This window comes from Cherax quadricarinatus, chromosome 49, assembly GCF_038502225.1.
Source record: "Cherax quadricarinatus isolate ZL_2023a chromosome 49, ASM3850222v1, whole genome shotgun sequence".
NCBI classification, from domain to species: domain Eukaryota; kingdom Metazoa; phylum Arthropoda; class Malacostraca; order Decapoda; family Parastacidae; genus Cherax; species Cherax quadricarinatus.
This window is the reverse complement of record NC_091340.1, coordinates 9,404,835-9,410,834: the sequence shown is the minus strand read 5'-3', so window position 1 is coordinate 9,410,834 and position 6,000 is coordinate 9,404,835.

Below are 6,000 nucleotides of genomic sequence, written 5' to 3'. Positions count from 1 at the left end.
AACACTAGAACCAACACAATACTAGCACTACCACAACAATAAAGCCACCACAACACTAGAACCAACACAATACTAGCACTACCACAACAATAAAGCCACCACAACACTAGAACCAACACAATACTAGCACTACCACAACAATAAAGCCACCACAACACTAGAACCAACATAATACTAGCACTACCACAACAATAAAGCCACCACAACACTAGAACCAGCACAATACTAGCACTACCACAACAATAAAGCCACCACAACACTAGAACCAACACAATACTAGCACTACCACAACAATAAAGCCACCACAACACTAGAACCAACACAATACTAGAACTACCACAACAATAAAGCCACCACAACACTAGAACCAACACAATACTAGCACTACCACAACAATAAAGCCATCACAACACTAGAACCAGCACAATACTAGCACTACCACAACAATAAAGCCATCACAACACTAGAAACAACACAATACTAGCACTACCACAACAATAAAACCACCACAACAACAGAACCACCACAACACTATCACCACGACAATGCTAACACCATCACAACACTAGCACCACCACAATACTAGCACCACTACAATAAGAGCACAACCACAACACTAGCAACACCAGAATACTAGCACCACCACAAAGCTAGCACCGCCACAACACTGATACCACCGCAATACTAGCACCACCACAACACTAGCACCATTACAATACTAGCACCATCACAACACTAGCACCACCACAACACTAGCACCACCACAACAAAAGTAAAACCAAAACTCAAGCAACGCCACAACACATGCACCACCACAACACATGCACCACCACAATACAAGCAACACCACAACACATGCACCACCACAACACATGTACCACCACAACACAAGCAACACCACTACACACGCACCACCACAACACAAGCACCACCACAACACAAGTAACACCACAACACATGCACCACCACAACACAAGCACCACCAAAACATAAGCAACGCCACAACACAAGCAACACCACAACACAAACACCACCACAACACAAAGGCCACCACAACACAAGCTCAACCACAACACTAGCATCACAACACAAGCACCAGCACAACTCATGCTCCACCACAACACAAGCACCACAACACATGCACCACCACAACACATGCACCATCAGAACACATGCAACACCACAATATAAGCACCACTACAACACAAGTACCAATGCAACACAAGTGCCACCACAACACAAGTACCATCACAACAAAAGCACCAATGCAACACAAGCACCACTACAACACATGCACCACCACAAAATAAGTAGCATCACAACACAAGCACCATCACAAATCCAGTACAATCACAACACAAGCACCACCACAACACATGCACCACCACAACACATGTACCACCACAACACGTACAACACAACAACACATGCACCACCATAACACAAGCACCACCACAACACAAGTACCACCACAACACATGTACCATCACAACACTAACACCACCACAACACTAGCACCACCACAACACTAACACCACCACAACACAAGTACCGCCACAACACTACCACCACCACAACACTAGCACCACCAAAACACAAGCACCACCAAACGGCCGTTTACAAAGCGACTGTCAGTGTTTAGTGTCAGTGTATCTGTGAAACTGCAGTGTGTTTGGCTCAGGCAGGAGGAAGAGGAGAAGAGCAGGAGGAGGAAGAGAAAGAAGACGATTAGAAGGAGGAAGAGGAGGAGGTGAAAGAGGAGGAGGAATGACGTTGACTTGATAATCCAGTACGGAAAAGATTTTACCGAAACAACGTTTCGCCCAGAGCAGAGCTTGTTCAACCCTGGTAAGTCTCTACCTTGAGCAAAACATTGGTCCCCAATTAAACCTTCCTCTGGATATTTCTTCCTTGTGCCCTAGTAAGTATAAGTCTGGGCTGGAGCCTCCGTCCTCAGGAGCCTCCTGGAGCTTCGGCAACATCCCACGCTGTCCTAACGAATAAAAATCGAGGCTCGGGGATGGAGGGGGGAAGAGGATCCACACCCACAACCATTTGTTTCCACACAAATCGTCGCTGCAAATTCCTTCCTCGTCTGTTTAGATTTGTAGGATCTGAACCTCTTCCACCAGACATCATTAGCGGCGTCCTTATTGCTGATCCTGTGTCGCTAGTCTGACCCTCAGGTGCACCTGAGGGTGCATATATATATATATATATATATATATATATATATATATATATATATATATATATATATATATATATATATATATATATATATATATATATATATATATATATGTCGTGCCGAATAGGCAGAACTTGCGATCTTGGCTTAAATAGCAACGTTCATCTTGCCATATAAGACAAGCGAAAATTTGTGTATGCAATAATTTCGTCAAAGTCATTCTGAACCTAACGAAAAAAATATATTTCACTGTGTTTGTTTAGTATTAAATTACTGTAAAGAAATCTAAAATATATTTGGTTGGGTTAGGTTAAAATAAATTGTTCTTGTTATAATAAGGTTAGGTAAGTTTTCTAACATTCTTTTGATGCAAAATTATAAATTTTTACATTAACATTAATGAAAAAATATATCTTAAACGTATAAGAGAAAATTTTAGAAAGAACTTAATTTTAAAAGAGTTCTTGCTAATTGACCAGTTTTACATATTCGGCACGACATATACATATATATATATATATATATTTGTATATATATACATATATATATATATATATTTGTATATATATACATATATATATATATATATTTGTATATATATACATATATATATATATATATATTTGTATATATATATATATATATATATATGCATATATATATATATATATATACATATATATATATATATATATATAGATATACAGATATATATATATATATAAATATATAAATATATATATATATATATATATATATATATATATATATATATATATATATATATATATATATATATATATATATATATATATATATATATATATATATATATATATATATATATATATATATGCAAAACAACCACTCTGAAAGAATTGAGAAATTCCAAGCGCTTTCGTGACTACTCACATTATCAAGGAACTATGAAAGTAAAGCATCCAAGGAAGCTATATAAGGGGTCTGGCCAACACCTCACTATCAGATCCCACAACGGTTAAACACCTGACGCGCGCCGGCCCAACTGGACAGGTCCTTTGCACAACTCACCCACAAAATATTCTACCCAAGAAAGTTTAAAAATTATTATTTGTCCAGTGTATTATTAAATTCTTCCCAAATTCTATTAATTATAAATGGATCTAATTTATATAAACCAAAGGAAATATTCATATTATTGTCAAAACTGCTTTTTATGAAACAAGATTCAATTATATTTCTGTCGACCATGGACTTGCTTGATACTACTTTCTCAACTTTTTGAAAATCAATTGGATGGTTAAAATCTCTTACATGAATAAATATATACATATACATATATATATATATATATATATATATATATATATATATATATATATATATATATATATATATATATATATATATATATATATATATGTAAGGGTCGAGTCAGCTCCTGGCCCCGCCTCCTCACTGGTCGCTACTGGGTCACTCTCCCTGCACCATGAGCTTTATCATACCTCTTCTTAAAACTATGTATGGATCCTGCCTCCACTACATCACTTCCCAAACTATTTCACTTCCTGACTACTCTGTGACTGAAAAAATACTTCCTAGCATCTCTGTGATTCATCTGAGTCTTCAGCTTCCAACTGTGTCCCCTTGTTGCTGTGTCCCATCTCCGGAACATTCTGTCTCTCTTCACTTTGTCAATTCCTCTCAGTATTTTATATGTCGTTATCATGTCCCCCTATCTCTCCTGTCCTTCAGTGTCGCCAGGTCGATTTCCTTTAACCTCTCCTCGTAGGACAATCCCCTTAGCTCTGGGACTAGTTTTGTTGCAAACCTCTGCACTTTCTTTAGTTTCTTTACGTGCTTGGCTAGGTGTGTGTGTGTGTGTGTGTGTGTGTGTATAGTACTCAATTATATGTGGTTATAGGAGTCGAGTCACAGTTCTTGGCCCCAGTATGTGCATGTATATGTGTGTGTATATGAATGGAGAGAGAAAGAGAAAGGGAGAGAGTGAGAGAGGGAAAGAGAGAAAGAGGGAGAGAGTGAGAGAGGGAAAGAGAGAAAGAGGGAGAGAGTGAGAGAGGGAAAGAGAGAAAGAGGGAAAGAGAGAAAGAGGGAGAGAGAGAGAGAATAGATAAAATGGAAAATATACTCTGGGTGTTGAGCGTTAGTAATTAAAGTGCGTGAACAGCGCTAGCACCGGCACAGCGCTAGCACCGACACAGCGCTAGCACCGGCACAGCGCTAGCACCGACACAGCGCTAGCACCGGCACAGCGCTAGCACCGGCACAGCGCTAGCACCGGCACAGCGCTAGCACCGGCACAGCGCTAGCACCGGCACAGCGCTAGCACCGGCACAGCGCTAGCACCGGCACAGCGCTAGCACCGTGCTGAGTTAGCCTCAGCTTGTAGTTAATGACACTGCTAAGTTCGTCAGTTAGTTGCAGATAAAGAGGATAATGACGGATTCAATTTCCTGCTGATGTGTACCTGCAGTATCAAACACTGCATGGTAAAAGTCAGTAGCTGCCAACCAGTCTTTGATCGACGGGGTCTTTTTCCTTTAGAGAGAGAGAGAGAGAGAGAGAGAGAGAGAGAGAGAGAGAGAGAGAGAGAGAGAGAGAGAGAGAGAGAGAGAGAGAGAGAGTAAGAATCAAATATTCATTTAATCGTGTTCTTTCTTTAGCTAATCCATAGTTCCCAGGGAGAAAAAATAAATTTTTCCACGCTTACTAAACGTCAGAAAAGTCGTAATGAACGACTGTAAATGAATAACCAGAAAAATGGCCTGGGACTCGAACCGTGGTCCTGAGAGGTCCTAGGTCCAACGTTGCACCACTGAACCAATAATTAATATATATATATATGATGTATATAGCGTCTTACAAAAGGGCAACTCAGCAGGATTGCAAGCTGAGACAGCATCACCGAGTGAGAGGTTACTTTTAGTAAGGTGTCTGTACCAAGGGCACCGTCTGTGTCGCTAGTGTCTCTTTTCACAGCCACAGAAGCTGTCATGGTGTCGCTTGAAGATTTCACCCTCGGGTCTTCCCCTCCGTCTGCATGTAATTACGAAAATGCAAATGACGTTCATTTTCAAGTTGAATTGTTTGGAAGTGAGTGTGTGTGTCTGTGTGTGTGTGTGTGTGTGTGTGTGTGTGTGTGTGTGTGTGTGTGTGTGTGTGTACTCACCTAGTTGTACTCACCTAGTTGAGGTTGCGGGGGTCGAGTCCAAGCTCCTGGTCCCGCCTCTTCACTGATCGCTACTAGGTCACTCTCCCTGAACCATGAGCTTTATCATACCTCTGCTTAAAGCTATGTGTGGATCCTGCCTCCACTACATCGCTTCCCAAACTATTCCACTTCCTGACTACTCTGTGGCTGAAGAAATACTTCCTAACATCCCTGTGATTCATCTGTGTCTTCAACTTCCAACTGTGTCCCCTTGTTACTGTGTCCAATCTCTGGAACATCCTGTCTTTGTCCACCTTGTCAATTCCTCTCAGTATTTTGTATGTCGTTATCATGTCCCCCCTATCCCTCCTGTCCTCCAGTGTCGTCAGGTTGATTTCCTTTAACCTCTCCTCGTAGGACATACTTCTTAGCTCTGGGACTAGTCTTGTTGCAAACCTTTGCGCTTTCTCTAGTTTCTTTACGTGTTTGGCTAGGTGTGGGTTCCAAACTGGTGCCATATACTCCAATATGGCCCTAACGTAGACAGTGTACAAGGTCCTGAACGATTCCTTATTAAGATTTCGGAATGCTGTTTTGAGGTTTGCTAGGCGCCCATATGCTGCAGCAGTTATTTGGTTGATGTGCGCTTCAGGAGATG